Raw genomic sequence first — 20,882 nt, 5'->3', positions numbered from 1 at the left:
ACTCCGCATCGGTGCGATTCTGGTGGGGGCTAATGGCCTGCCTCTCTGAAGTGTTGGGCTGGGACCTTCTCTGTTGAACGAAACTGTTACCCCTGCATGTTATGGACGGAATTGGGGGCAATATATACAAATGCCATCTTCTGCTTCTGGGATTTACCCTAGTTAAAAGGGATATTGCCAGGGCCAGGAAGGCATCAGCGGCGCCCTCTGTCTCTGCATGGAAGAATGGCCTAGACTTCTGTATGAGCTTGGAGACTCCTATCTTTGTGGCCAGGGGCTGCCCACTTAAGCACTTTAAAATTGTGGCTTGGAATTAGAGCCTGCTTCGTTGGCCAGACACCGTGACCCGGTTTAATTTTTTGACTAGTGTGACTCAGAAAGTTGCTTCTTGGGTGATGACAAATCATGATTGTATGAATGAAGCTTTTGCTTTGCTTTGCTGCTCTGGAGTAGACGTCAGTGCGATGAGGGGTGTGTTAGTGGGGTTATAGCCATTTTGTTAATATTTAATTTGTATTGCTTTTCATTTTTTCCTGTATACTAATGAACATAGTCAAAGTCAAAATGATGTATGTTGCTACTGCAGACGTTTCTGTGGTACAGAGCTCTGCTTTAAATGTTTTATTTGACAAATACAATTTGTTTAAAAAAAAAGGCATATCATTGCGACGTGCAAGCCTTATTTTTTCTGTGCTTCTGTTTTCATCTTGAAACCCTCTCTAGATAAACTTGTGCTGGATACTTTCTATTCTTGGACTGGGAAATTGTTTCTTAGGATTACATCACTGCAGTGAGTCGCTGGAAATTCCTGTGACTTTCTTGAGGTGCCCAACGCTAGTCCACAACCCTTATACTATGTGAGAATAGTGGCACCAGTGACTCCAGGTAAGGCACCACAATGTAAAACTCCTATCTTGACATAACCAACCTAGCTTCTCTCTCTTAATTTTATCAAGTTTTTGAATTTTATTTCGACAGCTAAATTAAATTGCTTCTTTTTATGTGAGAAGCCTCCGGTAATGAGGAGTCCATGTAACAATTACTTTCTTTGTAGTATAGCAGAGCATTTGTGTAAATTTGCCTGTTGGCTTTTGCTTTTTATGTTCGGTATTGTGGATAAGATAATCACAAAATGCACTGTTTTAAATTTGAGAGGGTTGATTGTTGATGCTATCGAATTAAAGAAATCTCACGTGAATGTAACTTTACTTTCGCACTAAGATCTACACCTGGATAGGTTTGTGTTTTTTGTTTTAACTGGGTTGCACAAGTAACTTTGTAGTTAGAATATTTTACACCTAGATAGAATATGTCTAGTTTACAGATTCTATTTGTTTATCCATACTAATATAATAAAGAGAGCCCAAACCTTTGAGGCGGGTAATCTCAGGAACCACAGCACCAATCACAACACCCAATACAGCATTGGAAAGGGCAGTTGCAGCAGAAGGACATAGGCTATGCAGACGCCCACCATATACATTTAAAAGGTAAAAGAACCGTGCCAACAAAGTAGTCCCTTGTGGGCGTGTCTGCGTTGTGCTGTGGGCGAGTGCTGGGGGCGTGACAAACGCTGGGGGCATGTGGTACGTTCCGCCCTTCATGCCATGTCTCATATCGTGTGCTGTGGGCGTGTGCTTGGGGCGTGGGCGTGTGCGGGGGCAGGATTACGGAAGAAAAGAAAGCGAGCGTTGTGCCCAATATTTCATTGTTTTTTCTTCCCAGGTTCTGTACATTCCAGCTCCGAGTGTCCACCCTGCTCCCTTTAAATACCCCTGCACCCCATAATCATAACCCACCCTTACTCCTTAAAATACCCCAACACCCTTAAACACTAACCCATCTTAACCCTATAAATATACCCTGTACCCCAAAACCGAAACCTATCCCTAAACCCTAAAAATACCCTGTACCCCAAAACCCAAACCTAGCCCTGAACCCTATAAATACCCCTGTACCTCAAAACACAAACCTACCCCTGAACCCTAAAAATACCCCTGTACCCCAAAACCCAAACCTAGCCCTGAACCCTAAAAATACCCCTGTACCCCAAACCCCAAACCTACCCCTGAACCCTAAAATACTCCTGTAACCCAAAACCCAAACCTAGCCCTGAAGCCTTAAAATACCCCTGTATCCCCAAACCTAGCCCTGAACACTAAAAATACCCCTGTACCCCAAAACCCAAACCTAGCCCTGAACCCTAAAAATACCCCTGTACCCCAAAACCCAAACCTATGCCTGAACCCTAAAAATACCCCTATACCCCAATACCCAAACCTAGCCCTGAACCCTAAAAATACCCCTGTACCCCAAAACCCATACCTATCCCTAAACCCTAAAACTACCCCTGTACCCCATAACCCCAAACTATATATGAACCCTTAAAATACCCAAACACCCCAAAACATATACCTCAGTACCCCAAAACATATACCCCTATACCCATACTTACCTTATCCAAACATTAAAAAACAACATGCTTTTACCATTCATGCATTTACAACGAATTTCGTTGTAAATGTATGTGTGGTAAAAGCATATAAAATGTAATGCCATGCTTCATAATGGCATTGCGGAGTCATGGTACTTTCGTAATGAAAGTATGCGTAGTGATGGTATGCGGAAAGAAAGTTGCAGAATAATGGGTGTTTACCCTCCGCCGGTAAGTACATTGGTGGCACGGCAGCCCACATCTCCAGCAACATACTCATATTTTTTCATCACCGATTTGAAAAATGCACAGGTCTCTCTCATTGATGGCCAGCACCGACATACACTTTTAGACACACCTCCCGCCACAAGTTCTAGAATTGCGAACTTTAGAGCTGGGGAGCTACGTTCGAATCTCGGCATCAGCTCAACATCCTGTGATTCCAGGCAAATCGCTTTGTCTCCCCGTGCCTACCACAAATGAATGTGTTCTTCTGTAATGTAAATTGTGCTCATGCCATGTTGTCGAGTTCGCGCTATATAATATTGCAAGGAAAAATAAAGTAGGGAAACTCGAGTTCACACACTACTGAACGCGCACTCTTAAGTGCATCAGCAGTGCACTGTGAATCGGAGCGTTTCACAGGCCTGTCACAGATAAGAAATGCTATCAAAACGAAATCCTACAAAACAATATACTACTGGCCGGCAGCAATTCATACCCGGACAACATCGGGACGGGCTGCTAGTAGCTCAAATAAAAGTATTTTCCATTCCTGTGGATCGAAGAATACAATTCAGAGTGTTATATGTATTGTTCATTGTATAATCTTTACGATTTCCTCTAAATGTTGAGGAATTAAATCAATCTTTATCAGCTGACCTTCATTTCATGTTCTAGCTTCTAGTTTTATGGTTTTCTAGACAGAGAAAAGAAGGTTGATTATTTCCTTTGTTGAACATTCTCCCTTTCTCTGTCACTCAATGACAACTAAGTTGGCTTCTGGAGAATCCTATGAGATGGCTGTTTTTATTAGAATTCCTAGATATCTTCCACTGTTATGTGGCCCACAATCAGTAGTGGCTTCTCCCCTATGGCGGGGGAGCTTCGCCCCAGTGCTTTGAAGCAGTGCGAGAAGAGGAAAGATAACATGATAACTTTCAGTTATTATCATGTTATGATTCCTTTGAGGGTGGGTGGGGAGGGAGAATGTTGTACACTGATGTCAACCTCCAACCCTCCTCTGTTGTGTCTGTGTTGCTGGAGGAGCATATTTACCACTACTAATATCAAGGATATAACAAATGAAGAGAGAATCCTGGAATGGACTCTCAGGCAGCAGAGTTAGTTGCAACAAAGTTATTCCTTGGATTCTGTAGTGTGGGTAACAGCTTTGTGGGAAAGGAACAATAAACAATAAGTGAGGCAAAATGTCTTTGAATGGGGAATATACAAAGGAATATATGATAGCAAGAATGACTTACTTGGTATTCATCCATCGGTCCATTGCAGATTCCCAGGCACGACCAGGACTCACCCTCCTGGAGTCTGGGTGAAGCCAGTGACACCTGCCTCACAGCAAACTGTTATGGAGATAAATAGGAAGTTGAAATGGTTATGCCAAATCAACTGGTGGCAATTCCTAACACCAAGGGTTCTGAGTTAAAGGAAAATATAAAAGTGGAGGCACGCAAAGAAAAGTTAAGACTGAATAGCGACAGGTGGGAACCTGAGCAAATACAACAGTTGCCAGGCAAAGTCTCACGGGCCTATTTACAAACTGCATTGTGTAGAACATTTAGTTGTATTATAATAGTCTCACTCACATTTTATAAAATGCTATTCACAAACCTATGTGTAGAGAGAGGTGTCTGCCTCTCCTGCCTTTTCTGTGCTGAGATCTCTGTCTCGAATTCCGAGATCTCCACAATCTCCACCCACATATGCATGCATCTTTGTAGTAAATGAGGGAGGACTTTGGAGAGTGGCTGGAAAATGGGGAATTCCTAACTTCTAAATGGGTGGGGTTAAGAGAAGAGAAAGTAGGGATTCAGAGAGGGTTAAAGATTGGTTTAGGGAGGGACAAACATCCTCCCGTAAAAGAGTAAGACCATTGCTATTCACAAATTGCACTTACTGCAGCAAAGAAAGACGCAAAACAATAGTAAATTTACTTCTGCTCAACCTTAGTTTGTAGATTTGTAGAATTATACAGCACAGTTTATCACCCATGAGTGTTTCCAGGTGCTGTCCATGGGCACTGGGACATTAAGGGATTTGCCCAGACTCACAGGATGTTGGTCCGACGGACAGGCTCAAGCCCGGATCCCCAGCTCCTGAGTCAGCAGCTCGAACCGCTGCACCACATCCTCTCCCCCATTAAGCTTAAGTAAGTTCAGCACCATACATAACCAACCTCTAGTTTATACACAAAACTCCTATAGAAAATAGTAGAGTCATCAAATAACTGTAGAAAAATATTGGAAAATAAAGAAACAATTTTTGTTTTTTAGGAACTTGTGTGTAATGTTATTTCAATTTATTCAGTCAATCTTTTTATTTTCTTTAAGGCAAATCCCGTTAATATAAGTAGTAATTGTTCTCAACACCCATCTACTGGTGAAACATATTTTACCACCAAACGAACACAGCCAGACTGATCATAAAGTAATGAGCTCACACCAAACAACTTTTTTCTGCCTTCAGTATGCCGGTGAACGTGTTGTGGCTTTGCCCCTCATTTTAGGAATATTTATTTGAGGAGGACAGGTAGGGTTTACAAGTAAAATATCAACATATTTGGCCAGTCCATGGAAGCAATGATTGACTGACACTGCTTCTCACCTGAAGTGATCCACGACAAGGTTGCAGAGTACATGCAGGAGCTTGATTCTCCTACAGACCACTCCCAGGCTATCCCTGCCTATGTGAAAAGACGGGCTGTACTCTATTTTATGGTCACTGGGCCCTTCCAGAGGGTCACCTATGACAACGTTGGTATCTCACAGGCAAGCCAGTCTCAATACTCACATCAGGTACTGAAATGCATCAACTGAAGTGTGCACCAGTTTTTTGTCAAACTTTCTTTAATGAGTTTCACAAAGTACATTTGCATACTTTCATAGCGTGACATAAAGAGATCATGAAATAGTACTTGGAAATTGCTAAAGGCGGTGATAGATGTGCAAATGAAGATCTAATAGTTCCAGTACTTATAATAAGATCAAATTAATCTAAGTCAAATTTTCAGTGTTACAATATTGTCTTGCACTTAATTTATCCTCCCTTACCCCCCCGAAAACCCCAACTGTAAAACCATGAGTAAGTTTGCTGATGTGCACATTGAGTGAGTGGTGTGCATGGCTCGGATGACCTGGAGTACTGTGCCGGATGACCAGGAGTACTGTGTTTGTGGTTCCTTGTGTTTAGGAGGTGGTTCTCGAATCTCCCCTGGTGTTCAGTACTGAAAGAGGTGGAGTGCTGTTGTATGAGTAGGACAGGTGGTTAGCAGGAGACCTTCCGAAAGAAAGGAAAGTAACGGGCCTCATTGATGTTTTTAATCAATCAATCAGAACATTTGTAATGCGCACTACTTACTCAAGGCGCTGGGGGGGATCAGTGGGGGGGTGCTGCTACTGCTTGAATAGCAAGGTCTTGAGGAGTCTTCTGAAGGTTAGCAGGTCCTGGGTCTGCCGTAGGAGAATCAGGAGGGTGTTCCAGGTCTTGGTGGCGAGGTGGGAGAACGATCTGCCGCTGGAGGTCGCTATTCGGATGCGGGGGACTATGGCGATGGCGAGGTCGGTGGAGCGGAGCTGGCAGTTGGGGGTGTAGAAGCTGAGTCTTCTGTTGAGTTATGCTGGTCCGGTGTTGTGGATTGCATTGTGTGCGTGGGTGAGGAGCTTGAAGGTGTTCCTCTTGTTGACGGGGAGCTAGTGCAGGTCTCTCAGGTGGGGTGTGATGTGGCTGCAGCAAGTGATGCAGAGGATCAGGCGTGCAGATGCGTTTTGAATGCGTTGAACTCGTTGCAGGAGTTTGGCCGAGGCTCCTGCTTAGAGGGTGTTTCCGTAGTCCAGCCTGCTGCTGACGAGGGCCTGGGTGACCGTTCTTCTTGTTTCGGTGCGGATCCACCTGTAGATCTTGTGGAGCATGCAGAGGGTGTTGAAGCAGGAGGATGAGACGGCGCTGACCTGCTTTGTCATGGAGAGAGTAGAGTCGAGGATGAAACCTAGGTTGCGTGCGTGGTCGGTGGGTGTTGGAGCTGTTCCCAGTGCAGTCGGCCACCAGGAGGCGTCCCAGTCCGAGGGAGTAGAGCTGAGGATGAGGTCTTCCATCGTGTCCGATTTTAGTTTCAGTCGGCTGTTCTTCATCCACTCGGCAACGGCTTTAATTCCTTCGTGGAGGTTGGTTTTGGCGGTGAGGGGGTCCTTGGTGAGGGAGAGGATCAGCTGGGTGTCGTCGGCGTAGAAGATGATGTTGAGGTCATGCATTCGGGTGACGTGGGCGAGCGGTGCCATGTAGATGTTGAACAATGTTGGGCTGAGAGATGAGCCCTGGGGTACGCCGCAGATGATCTTGGTGGCTTCGGAGTTGAAAGGGGGAGGTGGACGCTCTAGGTTCTGCCGGAAAGGAATGAGGTGGTCCAGTCCAGTGCCTTGTCTTGGATCCCAGCAGCCTGGAGGCGTGTGCGTAGGGTGTGGTGGCAGACAGTGTCGAAGGCGGCTGACAATTCCAAGAGGATAAGGGCTGCGTTTTCTCCATTGTCTAGAAGGGCCCTGATGTCATCGGTGACGGCGATGAGGGCAGTTTTGGTGCTGTGGTTGCTGCAGAACCTGGACTGGGAGGGGTCCAGGGTGTTGTTCTCCTCGAGGTAGCGGGCCAGTTGTCTGTTGACGTCTTCTCGATGACCTTCACCGGGAACAGGAGCAGGGAGATGGGCCGGAAGTTCTTATCCTTGGGGTTGGCCTTGGGTTTTGTGAGTAAGGCGTTGATCTTGGCTTGCTTCTAGCTCTCCGGGAAGGTTGCTGTCTAGAAGGAGATGTTGATGGCTTTCCGGAGATGGGGTGCGATGGTGGTGCTGGCTTTGTTGAAGATGTGGTGTGGGCATGGGTCTGACGGGGATTCGGAGTGGATGGTGTTCATGATTTTGATGGTGTCGTCGTCGCTTATGTTGGTCCAGGAGAGCAGGGGGTTGGTGCAGATGGTGGCCGTGGGGAGGAGGTCTCATTGGTTGTCGGGGCGGTTGTGACGTTGAAGCTGTCGTGGATGTCTGCAATCTTGCGATGCAAGAAGGTGGCAAGGAAGTCGCATAGGTCTTGCGAAGGAGGGATGTTGTTGGTATTGGAGCTGGGGTGGGAGAGTTCTCTTCCAGGGGATCCTCATCAATAGTCATAAGCATTAGAATATTCCCGCCCATGTGCGGGACCCCGGAAACACTATATTATATGTGCCCCACATATATATACTCATATATATATATAAATACATATATATATATATAACATGCAATAGCAGCCAATAAAAACAGAGCTGAAATATGCTGTGTAGAATTTCCACCATACATGTAATAATAATAAGCATTAGAAACATGAGAAACAACACAAAGTTTGTTTTAGAAACTGTTTTAATGCTCAGAAAGCAGTAGAAATTCTTATAACTCACTGGAAGCATAGAAAGCTCCCAGGCTGCATTGCAAACACACAGTCTAAAAAGACTGAAAAGCTAACCTGTAGCTACATAGCAATAAACTGACACCGTGCCTTTAAGGCACTCATGACCCCCAGTATCCCATCATGCCTCAGGGGTGACAGTTAGGTCAGTTGTTCTTTCCGGCTCCTTCAGAGAAGGACCCTGGTTACACAGCTCCACTAATTTTCCTGTTTTTTGACAGAAAAACTCTTCACTTTTGACGATTTTTTGTTCTTACTCGACATTTAACATCTAGTCAAGTAAGATACTGTCTTTTTCAGTCAATTTGGGGAGCATTTTCTCCAGAAAATGCCTTCACTCTTTGACAAATGCCCTTCTTGTGGCAACAAGAAGGCCAAGTCAGACAACCACGACGTCTGTATCCTGTGTCTGCCTGAGGAACATGATCCAGGCACCTGTCCTCATTGTGAACACCTGTCAGGAAGAACTTTAAAAGACAGGGAGAGGATTCGCATTTATGGCCTAGCTCATAGGTCATCAAGAGGAAGATCTCCGGTGAGGAAGGGCTCCAAGAAGACTCATTCATCTTCCAGAAAGAAGTCTTCATACCCCTCACCCTCAGCGTCGGGCTCGGCGCTGAGAAAAGAACCACCGGTGGATCATTCATCGTCTAAACTACCGTCGACGGCGGGCTCGCCGTCGAAGAGAAGACCAGGTATGTCGACGACGTCGAAGGATCCAGTTCCATCGTCGAAATCCCCTCCGTCGGCGTCAACCGGGCGACGTCCGACGTCGAGGAAGGGAACTCCGCCGCCGTCAACCGGGCGACGGTCGGCGTCGAGATCCAGGACCCCTCTGCCGTCGTCAACCAGGCGACGACCGGCGTCAAGGGAGGTCACCCCTCCGCCGTCGTCATCCAGACGTCGACCGGCGTCGAGAAGTGTGACTCCTCCGCCGTCGTCGAAGAAGCGACGTTCGGCGTCGAGGACCAAGACCCCTCCGCCGTCGACAGGGAAGAGTCGATCGGCGTCGAGGATGCAGTCTCCGTCGGTGTCTCGTCAGCTCTCGGCGTCGAGGGTGTCCAATACCCCTCCACCGTCGTCGCACAGACATTCGACGTCGAGGCAGAAATCTCCGTCGACGGCTGATCATCAAGGTTCGACGTCGAGAGAAAGACCTCTGTCGACGATTAGACATCGTCACTCGACGTCGAGGCAGGGTGCTTCGTCGACGACAGGACATCGTCGTTCGACGTCGAGACTTCCGTCGACGACTGGGCATCGTCGTTCGACGTCGAGGGAGAGGGCTCCGTCGACGGCCGGTACTCACCGTTCGACGTCGAGACGTGGAACTCCGTCGGCGGCTGCTCATCGCCGCTCGACGTCGAGAGACCATACATCCTCGCAAACCAGATTGTTTGATCCGCCGACTCCCCGAAAGCACTCGACCACGAGGGAAGATCGCTCAGCGTCGAGATGTTCAGATGTGGTGATGGTAACGGAGTCAGCTTCCCGTCATTCCACCTCAAGGTCCTCTGGCTCCTCAACTACTTCTTCGAAGTCCAGAAGTCCAGTACGCAAGTCACCTGAGCGTCGAACGGACCCTTGGGCGGATAAAGTCAGACTTTCACCTAGATGGTCTATTATCTATTAATTCTATTAAAATTATTTGTACCGCGCGCTATCACCATAGGTTTCTTGGCGCTCAAAACAGTAACCAGTGACCTAGGGAGGGGAGTTAGTCGAAAGCAGCTTGAAAAAGCAAAGTTTTTAAAGATTTTCGAAACAGCTCATATTTAGGGCAAAAACGGAGAAAAGGCGGCAAGGAATTCCAGGTCGATGGGGCCAAGACCGAAAAACTCAGACCACCATGTTTTTTCCTTTTAAATCGGGGGACATCCAGAAGGTTGAGTGACGCAGGGCGGAGAGCTCGAGAAGGGATGTGACGAGACAGAGTTGAGGATATGAACAGAGGGGCTGCGTTCGAAAGTGCCTTAAAGGTGGTGCATGCCAGTTTGAAAGTGCAGCGCTTCGAAACGGGGAGCCAGTGAAGGGAACGGAGAAGGGGGGTGACATGTTCATATTTGGGCAGACGGAAGATCAGCCGGGCAGCCTGATTCTGCACCAGCTGAAGTCGGTGGAGGTGACAGGCGGGGATTCCAGCATACAGACTATTAGCATAGTCAAGCCTGGAAGTTATGAGCGCGATGACAACTTGAATTAATGCTTCTTTAGTAAGGAAACGACTGATCTTGCGAATTCGCCTGAGGTGAAAAAAACAGGCAGATGTCACCACGTTAATGTGCGGCTTCATGGAGAGATCATTGGAGATGATCACCCCCAGGCTTTTGACAGAGCTCACCGGAGTGGGTGCTGACCCCAAAGTGGTGGGCCAGAAGGTGGCATTCCAAGGATGCGAGGGTCCTCCTACCAGGACAAGCTCTGTTTTTGTAGGATTTAACTTTAAATGACTATGATACATCCACTCCGCAATGGACAGCATAGTGGACTGAAAATCGATGCGGGAAGACGGATGAGAAGTGATGGGGAAAATTAACTGAAGGTCATCAGCATAATTAAGGATTGTGACTGGGGCGTTTCGAAGGGAGGCTAAAAGTGGCTGGAGATACAAATTAAACAGGAGAGGGGAAAGTGCAGAACCCTGGGGTACACCACAAGGCAGGGAAGTGTAAGGAGCGGAAAAAGTGGAAAGATGAACAGATTGAGAACGCTGATGAAGGAAAGATCTGAGCCAGTCAAGGGCCACCCCCTGAATGCCAGCGTTATGGACACGGTCGATCAAAATAGTATGATCGACCGTGTCGAATGCCGCTGAGAGATCCAGTAGGACAAGGGCTTGAGAGATGTTGTTATCAGCACCCTTCCTGAGAGTGTCCATGACTGCTACTATGACCGCCTCGGTGGAGTGGAGGGGTCTAAAACCTGCTTGTTGAGGATCCAAGAAGGAGGATTTCTCTACAAACGAGCTCAAGCAGCGGGTGACATAAGTCTCCAGGATCTTTCCTAAATATGGAAGGAGGGAGATGGGTCTGTAATTACTAAGTAGGGTAGGGTCAGCATTTGTTTTTTTTTAGAATCGGTAGGACTGCAGCTTGCTTGAAGGAAGATGGAACCTCCCCAGAGGCAAGAGAGTTGTTTAGCAATGCTAATGGGGGACCTGGGCATGCTAGAAAAGCCTCTTTCAAGACTTGCGGAGGACAGCAGTCACTGGGGGCGCCAGAGCTGACTTTGTGGAGGAGAGAGACAAACTCTTGATGCGAAATGGGTGGAAACTCCGTCAAGGTACTAGTGTTGGTAGGGGGGAGAGAGGGAGAAATGGAAGAGGCCGGAATCGGTATGTTCTTTTTAATTATTGTTATTTTCTCTGAAAAATAGGTGTTGAGCGAATCACAGAGTGTTTGGGTAGGTAAAGGTTGGGGGGTGACTCTGTCTGGGCGGGACAGCTCATTCACGATTGAGAAAATATCCTTCGATTTATTATTAGACTTCAAAAAATTTTGAGAGAAAAATGCCGTCTTGGCTGCTAGGATGGATACTTTATAGGTTTTTAAGGTCTCCATGTAAACGAGCTTAAGCTGAGGATCGTAGTGGCGCCGCCATCGGCGCTCCGATTGCCTGAGCGCAAGTTTGGCTGCTTTAAGTTGGTCAGAAAACCAACATTGAGCATCATGGGGGCGCTTGGTTTTTATTTTCTTAAAAGGGGCTACTTTATCGCTGGCCTGGCGTAGCCAATCATTGAGATTATCAGCCTGATTCTCAAGTGAAGTATACAACTCCGGAGCAGTAGAGACCAGTGACTCGTGAAAGTCAAGCAGGTTGGCCCTTTTCCAGTTGCGAGCTGACAGATTTTTAATGCGAAGTGGAGGGCACAGAGTGTGAAGGGGTAGCTGAAACGAAATGAAATAATGGTCTGACCAGGAGCAAGGAACAACTGAAGGAGGGGAGATGTCTAAGTTAGAGGTCCAAACTTGGTCAAGGATATGACCCAACCGATGAGTGGGGGTATTGATGTGTTGAGAGAGGTTCATGGTTTTTAGAAGTTCGGAGAATTCAACTGACGTGTTGCTTTCATGGGCATCGGAAGGCCAATAATTAAAATCACCGATTACCAAAATGTTGGCATGGTTAATTACAAGCGGAGCGATAGCGTCGCTAAAGAGTTGGGGAAACAGAGGCATATGATGGGGGGGCCTATAAACAAGAACACAAATGAAGGACGATTTAGGGGAAATAAATTTTATTGCCAAATAGTCAATTTTAGGGATGGGAATTACCGTAATCTCGGAAAAGGTATATTCAGAGCGGATTATTGCTGCTACCCCGCCACCTGTCTTCCCAGCAGGTCGGTTAGCGTGAATGATGTAATATCCCGTGGGGATAGCTGCCAAGATGTCGGGGGCGGAATCTTCGTTAATCCAAGTTTCAGTTAACAGAAGGACATCAATTGAACTCTGATGCAGCAATTGAAAGAGCTCAAGCTGATGACGGATAAGGGAGCGGGTGTTGAGGTAATAAATCGATAGGGACGAGGATGTCTGGGGAGCCAGGGGGGAAGGGTCAAGGGAGCAGACCTGTTGCAGAGAATCTGATGGAGCCAGGATATCGCATGCCAGAGCCGCTTTAACGGCACGGGCAGGAATGGGTCCGAAAGATTTGAGTCTCATGAGATCGTCCGAGGAATAAGAATATAAATGGGCATTACGACGAGGCCCTAGGCTCGGTCGGCCGCGGACGGGCGCAGACGGGCTTGACTTAAGCGCGACTTCGGCGCGAAGTCGGCGCTCCCGCTGCGCTCGTCCGCTGCGCTTCCTCCATGCCGTCATTAAGTACTGAAGGGGGAGGGAGTACTAGACCGCTAACCTGCGGGGCTTCTGTGCAGGGCGGAAGTGGTGTCACGAACACAAAGTGACTGCTCCTCGGACTGACCCTCCGCGCAAACGGCACAAGCCGGGGCGGAACGGGGCCACGAGGGGAGAAGGAAACAGGTGGTATAGGTCTTTGGATCATTGGAGAGATTCTGGGGCTGCAAAACGTATGCAGGACTACGCCAGCTCGCAGCACAGGTCTCCTCTTCAGGATCTAGTGGAGGAGATGGACAAGCATAGCCCTCCCAGGCGCAAATCTCCGGTGAGAACACCAACTAGATCTCCCAGAAGGACCCGATCTCCCAGAAAAGACCCAGAGGAGCGGGTCAGGTCTCGCTCTCCTAGACGAGAAGTGCGTCCGAAACGATCCGAAGAGAGGAGGCACAGTGTCCACCGTAGACGTCGACGAACTCCGTCTACTTCCTCTACCTCTTCTACCAAGTCTTCCAAGAGGGACTACTCCCCTACTTTGACAGACAGTCCTACGTCCCGATCCTCCCCAGTGGATGACATTGGCACGTATCTGGACGTCTTGCAAAGAGGAGCTCAGAAGCTGAACATTGAAATGTCTGTCCCACAGGTTACCACGACAGTCATTTTTGAGACTTTACACAAAAAGGCGATCACCCGTCCTCTACTGCCATTAGTTCCGGGGATTATAGATCCTGTCAAGGAGGTATTCCTAACTCCGGCGGCTATCAGAGCGGTGCCAGCCCGCATCCAAAAGAAATACAAACCGGCCTCTTCTGACCCGGTTTTTGTAAGATCGGACCCGCCAGCAGACTCTGTTATTGTGGCGGCGGCGAGGAAGACACACGCAGTGGCAGGTTCTTCTTCCGTCCCCCCAGACAAGGACAGCAAGACGCAAGACTCCTGGGGTCGCAAAGTTTGCAACTCAGCTGCATCGACTCTTAAGGTTTCTAGTGCGGCTGCACTTCTGGGTCGGTACGACAGAGCCTTATGGGACTCTATGGAAAGGTTCAAAGCCAAGCTGCCAAAAGAAGACCAGCAGGACTTTGAAGAGACCGTGACTGAAGGATGTCTGGTGGCGAATCAGATGATAAGCACGGCTGCGGATGGTGCTGTCCTGTCGGCGCATTCCTATTCTCATGGGGTTTGTGCCAGGAGATCGGCATGGTTGCGCTTGACAGGCCTGCAGCCGGATGCTCAGCATCGCATCCTTAATCTCCCCTTTTCGGGTTCCGCTCTTTTCGGTGAGCATGCGGACGAAGAAATGACCCGAATGAAGACGGAACTGGACACAGTGAAAGCGGTGGGCTTGGAAAAGAAGAAAGAGTTCAAGCGTCGTTTCAAGCCCAACAGGGGGAGGGGAGCTCAACAGAGGGTTCAAACCCCTCAATGGTCCCAAAGTAAAGCCCAAGGAAAACCCCAGTTTCGAGGTAAACCTGGCAGAGGTAGAGGAGGTCATCAACAATCCTCTACCACTACAAGAGGAGGAAAAGCCTGATCAGTGGCTTCCTCTGGCGCCGTTGCCCACTCCAGTGGGAGGAAGTGCTTCACAACACCTGGCAGAGTGGGTCAGCATCACCAAGGATCAGTGGGTGCTGAATATACTGCGCAATGGATACAAACTACGTTTCCTTGCTCCTCCAAAGAACATACCTCCAAAGAGCGCTTCCCCTCACCAACTAAGCTTGCTCCGAAGAGAGGTAACAGTCCTACTACAAAAGCGAGCGATAGAGGAGGTTCCTCTCGCTCAAAGAGGAAAGGGAGTTTACTCCAGGTACTTTCTTGTCCCCAAAAAAGATCAGGAGGACAAGTTCAGACCAATACTCGATCTACGACTTCTAAACAAGATCATCATCAGAGAAAAGTTCCGCATGCTGGCTCTTCACCAAATATGCCCACATCTTCAAGTCGGAGATTGGATGTGTTCGGTGGACTTGTGTCAGATATGATCAAGCACTCTTACCTGAGCTGAACTCCAACCTTACCTGTAAGGTGCTTGATCGGTTTTGCAGAGACGCTATGGACCAATCCCCCAAAACCCTACCTTTTCAGCCAGTGATTCTTATTAACACACTAGGATGTTGGGTAGCAGTCAGGGAGAGAGGCCGGATCTGACGCTACTTGTTGTCTAGTAGTCGACCTGAAAATATATACAAGAATGTAGTTTTAGCAAGAGTCCTAATTACTTTAATCTCCTATCTACTCCTCTAACTCTTCCTTGATATTTGGGGAAGCAGTCTCCTACCTGCGAACTACTCGATAAGTCTTCGCGTCCAGGATGTCGTCGTCGTGGTGTGCGCAAGGGTTGAGGTCTTTCAGTTGAAGGTGGTTGACTTGTCCGCCCCCAGGTTGGTGTGAAAATTCTATGAAGAGAAACAACACTTGTTTGCACTTTTCTTAAACCTCTCTTTACCTGTTACCTGTAAAATAACTTTTGAATAAATCCTACTCACTTCCTTTCCCTGCTTGGAAGGTTTTATCACGACTTTTCCGTAAAGATCAATAGTTTAGTTCACTATTAAAACCATTGCGATTCCGGCTGAAACTTCAGAAAATTCTGTGAGGATAAATAATATCTATACATTCGTTTTAACATGTACCACCTAGGTTTTCAAACATTATAAACATTCATGTTCGAATTAGTCCTTGACTTGGTTCACAAAAGAATACCCTGAAAATAATCATAAAATATATTGCCAAAGTCCAAAACAAAGTCTCTTGAATCCTAGCGTTGGGCGCCTTGACGAGAAAATGTACTTAGCTTTTCAATCTGAGCTGTCCGATGATTCCTAGAGGATGGCTGACTCTGACTCAGTCCCAAATCTTCGACGATGTACGCGAGCTCTTCCATGCAGGTGTCGCCTCCACGATGCTCCGAAGACCAAGCGTCTTCTGGAACCCTGGGTGTGGCTTTTATAGTCTAGCCACACCCTGGGACGTCGGGGAACGGCTGCGTGCCACGCCCAAACCTGCCGAGCACTCCGAGAACGGAGCACTGAATCATTCTGCATCGCGCACCAAAAAGATGCGTGTTGTTTTAAAGCGCGTCTTTTTTCCTTTCTTTGATGCAACACCAAAGCGCGTCTTTTTCCCCTTGATTGACAACACGGAATACCACATGAATATCGCAAACCAATCATAAAAAACGTATAAGAGCTTTAGTTTGAAACATGCAAATAATAGTGAACAGTGAACCTTTACTAATGACATATCGATGACCATAGTGACATAGTTCACAGTAACCAGTTTTCCTTACATGCTAACCCCCTTTTTCCCTTTTAGGTACAGGAGTGCAGGTTGCACGGGATAGGGGTGGGTTTCCTTGAAGGGTGTTCTAAGCTTGTCATGGGCTTGGAAAGACAGTGTCATGACAGTACCCTCCCCGTAGAATCCCCCCTAATACCATTGGAATTGGCTTTGGTTTGTCTGGGAAACGATTATGGAAAGTCTTTAAGACTTTGGGAGAGTTTTTTAAGTTTTCTAGGGGCTCCCAGGAGCGATCCTCTGGACCATAGCCCTTCCAGTCCACCAAGTAAAACAATTTACCTTTCCTTCTTTTGGAATCTAAAACCGCCTTTACCTCGTATTCTAAATCACCCTCTACTTCGATTGCAGGTGGCTGAATAAGCTTCCGAGTGTCAGGATCATAAGGTTTCAGTAGTGAGACGTGAAAAACTGGGTGGATACGATAAGAATCAGGTAGTTTCAACTTTATGCTGACTGGATTAACAATCTTTTCTATCGGAAAAGGTCCTATGAATCGAGGACGAAATGTCTTATGAGTTTTCAGTCTTAAATTTTTTGTGGCTAGCCATACATTGTCACCCACTGAATATTCGGGCTGCTTAGACCGATGTTTATCAGCAAATTTCTTTTGTACTTCTTTTGCATGTACCAGCTGCTGTTGAGCTTCTTGTTGAATAGAGACCAGATTATTTACAAAATCAGTGACTGCTGGCATATTAGAAACCTTTTTGTCTATACCTAGCATGTCTTTAGGATGAAAACCATGGACACAGAAAAAGGGTGACATACCAGTTGAAGAATTGTTTGAATTATTATAGGCGAATTCAGCGGCCCAAATGATATCTGACCATTCCTGATCATGGGTGGTTAGCAAACAGCGTAGAAACTGTTCCACTGTCTGATTTGTGCGTTCTGTTAGTCCATCGGTTTGTGGATGATAACTGGACGACATGCGCATTTCCATCTTTAGTGATTTCCCTAGACCTTGCCAAAAATGTGACACAAACTGTGAACCCCTATCTGATAACACCACAGATGGAATTCCATGTAACCTAACAATCTGTGTGACGAAAATGTGTGCTAACTCCAAGGCAGAAGGAAGCTTTTTTAAAGGAATGAAATGAGCATATCTAGAAAAGTGGTCCACTATTGTAAGAATGGTGGTAAACCCTGAAGTGGTGCGAGGCAATTCTACAATGAAATCTAAAGATACCGTATGCCAAGGCTGAGGAGGAACTGGCAAAGGCATGAGTAGTCCAGATGGAGATTTATGAATCGCCTTATTCCTGCTACAGACAGTGCATGTTTGTACATATTTCTGAATGTCCTTTAACATGGTCTGCCACCAAAAGTGTCTTTTTATGAGTTGATACATTTTGGTTACCCCTGGGTGAATTGACAGCATAGAATCATGATAATTCTGCATCACTTTTTCTTGTAAAATTGCATTGGGAACAAAAACTTGGTCATTCATAAACAGCAAATTATCTTTCCATTGCAACAAAGGAAAAAGCTTATTCCATTCATCATTTGTATGATTTTGTAAGGCTTTCTCAATATCAGGCAAAACGTCTGAGTTAACAAGACCAATCTGAAACCTATCCTCTGCAATTATAGGGTGTAACTTTTCCTTTTGTAGATTTAGGTCATCACTTAAACCGATTCTAGACAAAGCATCGGCTTTGTTATTTTCTTTTCCTGGTCGAAAAGTTATGATGAAATCATAATCATTAAAAAACAAAGTCCAACGCAGTTGGCGAGGAGTCAGAGCTTTAGCGGATCTAAGTGTTTGTAGATTCCTGTGATCAGTATATATGGTTACTGGATGTCGAGCCCCTAGCAAGTAGTGCCGCCATTCTTTGAACACAGCTTTTATAGCCAATAACTCTCGGTCTGCTATTGCATAATTCTGTTCAGGAGGGGTTAACTTTCTAGAATAGTATGCAATGGGGTGCAATTGACCAGTTTTAATACTTCTCTGAGATAAAATCCCTCCTATGGCAAATTGTGAAGCATCAGCTTCTACTATGAATGGCTGGGAGGGGTCAGGGTGCTTTAATACTGGGGCTGTCACAAATTGGTCTTTTAGATCTTGAAAAGCTTGTTCACTTTCTGAAGTCCATTCAAATTTTGTGTTCTTGCGTAACAATTTTGTGATAGGCGTAACCTTTTGAGAAAAGTCCTTAATAAAACGCCTATAAAAATTCGCAAAACCCAGAAAACTCTGTATCTGCTTTACTGAAGAGGGACTGGGCCATTCAATTATTGCCTTGACTTTCTTTGGGTCCATTTCAATTCCAGCCGGACTAAGGATATACCCCAGGAAGTCCACTGTGGTCACATGGAACAAACTTTTTTCGAGTTTGACAAATAAAGAATTTTGTAAAAGCTGTTGAAGAATGGCTCGTACTTGCTTTACATGCTCAGATTTGTTTTTTGAATAGATTAGGATATCATCAATATACACAATACAGCAAATATCCAAAAAATCTCTCAGCACCTCATTTATAAAAAACTGGAATGCTGCTGGTGCATTGCAAAGTCCGAAGGGCATTACCTGGTATTCATATAAACCGAATTTAGTTCTAAAGGCTGTTTTCCATTCGTCGCCCTCTCGGACTCGCACCAAATGATATGCGCCTCGCAGATCCAGTTTTGTATAAATGGTGGCATCTTTGATCTGATCAAGTAAGGTCGGAATCAAGGGTAAGGGATATCGATTCTTGACCGTCACATTATTGATGGCACGATAGTCGATGCAGGTGCGCAATTCTCCTCCCTTCTTTGGGATAAAGAAGAGAGGAGAAGAGACCGGAGACTTAGAATGTCGGATGAACCCATTGGCCAAGTATTCATCCAAATAATTACGTAGATGTTCATTTTCTTTCTCTGTTAGCGCGTAAATACGACTGCAGGGCAAGGATGCCCCGGGGACCAGATCTATTTGACAGTCAAAATCTCTATGAGGAGGCAATGTCTCTGCCTTTTTTTTGTCAAATACATCCAATAAGTCCTGATATTCTTCTGGTACCCCTGCAACCACTAGAACACTCTTGGATCTTTTTGGAAAGTCATATCCCTGGATTAACAATTCCGAACCTGGGAATTGTTTGAAACACTTAGCATGACAATAATCGGATTTGAATAAAATACTCCTGTTAGTCCAATCTATATAAGGATTATGTAAAACTAGCCATGGAATCCCCAGAATCAAACCGAATTGAGGTGCATCAATTATGTCAAAAGTTATGTCCTCTGTGTGTTTTTCTGCACAAGTCATGTTTAACATTTCGGTATGATATTGTATGAGTCCTGACGTGAGTTCCTTTCCGTCCACTGCCCTAACTACTTCTGGTGAGTCTTTAACTATTTGTTCTAGACCTAACTTCTGAAATAATTTAGTGTCAATGAAATTTCCAGTTGCTCCGGAATCAATTAAGGCATCTATGGACCAGGACCGTTCCTTATTCAGTTGAGACTGAAGAAGAATACGCATACTGAGGTGACAATGAGAGGCAGTTGGAGTTAAGGAGGCCAAAGTGATAGATGGACTCGGTAGATTGACCTCTGTATCTACCGAGAGAGCTAGTTTTCCGACTGTTGCATAGTTGCAACTTCTGAAATCTTGGTCTTAGGCCTTACTGGACGTGTGGGACAATCTTTTATAAAATGCCCGGTTTTCCCACAGTACATACATTGGTTCAGTTTTCGGCGCTTCTCTCTCTCATCCTTAGTGAGGGGTCCTCTAATTGTGCCTATTTGCATTGGCTCTACTGGGTCAAGTTTAGAAGGAGAAGGCTCTGCTCTTACATTCCCTTTTTCTTTGAAGATCATCATTCTAAAGTCTGATTTCCCCTTCTCTCCTTTCCTTTCTGAAATTCTGTGATTTAATTTAACAACCAGATCTATGAATTCCTCGCAATCTGTAGGTGGATCTAAAATTTGTGTTATCATGTCCTTTAAATCATCGCGTAAACCACGATAAAACAATGATACTCGTTTCTCCTCAGGCCACTCTGCTTCAATAACCAGCCTGTTAAAGATTGAAATATAGTGCAGAAGATCTGAAGACCCCTGCTTTAAATTTAGCAGTTCATGATCTGCAGATTGCACAAATACATGTTTGGCAAACAATTTCTTCATTGCTCTTTTGAATTTTCTAAAATCAGTTAACATGGGATCATTCCTTTCTACATATGGTACGGACCATAAAGCAGCGTCACCGCCCAAATAGGACAAGATGAATGCCACCTTAGAGGAATCATCGGGAAACGCTGTAGGTTTCGCCACAAAGTGCAACTGACACTGATTTAAGAAGATGGTGAACTTGTTACAATCCCCATAAAACCTCTCAGGTGGTGCTAATGGTATAGACACTGGAGTAACCACTTGAATTTGAGGATTACCTGACGTATTAGAATTAGCTTCCCCACTATACAGAGTATGCATAGTTGGCTGAAAGATTGGTGGCTTCATATAAGATTTTTTATCTGAAGTAAAAGTCCAGGTCTGAGGACTTGGTGTAATTCTATTCTGAATTGCAGTTAAATCCTTCCTTAATTCTACATTTTCTGCCTTGATTTCTAATAGTACTGTAGCTAAATCCTGCAACGTGATTTGCGGGGATTCATCCATAGCGTCTGGGCAAAACTTTGCCGTGGGCTTGGTCTTCTGTCAGATATGATCAAGCACTCTTACCTG

At 45.9% G+C, this 20,882-nt stretch overlaps 1 protein-coding gene across 4 annotated transcripts in view; it reads left to right on the top strand.

Annotated features, from left to right (window-relative positions):
* The window catches only part of CLCF1 (cardiotrophin like cytokine factor 1), a 1,651,704-nt gene that overhangs the window by 90,335 nt on the left and 1,540,487 nt on the right, over positions 1-20,882 (top strand). For 3 of the 4 annotated variants that reach the window (XM_078658384.1, XM_078658468.1, XM_078658548.1), the window contains one exon: positions 724-885. The exons of the other annotated variant lie outside the window; for it this stretch is intronic. The gene's annotated coding sequence lies outside the window, so the exon portion shown is untranslated. The remainder of the gene's footprint in view (positions 1-723; positions 886-20,882) is intronic. 4 annotated transcript variants of the gene reach the window in all.

This window comes from Lissotriton helveticus, chromosome 1_1 (genome assembly GCF_964261635.1).
Source record: "Lissotriton helveticus chromosome 1_1, aLisHel1.1, whole genome shotgun sequence".
NCBI lineage: Eukaryota > Metazoa > Chordata > Amphibia > Caudata > Salamandridae > Lissotriton > Lissotriton helveticus.
This window is presented reverse-complemented; position numbering and strand designations above follow the sequence as displayed.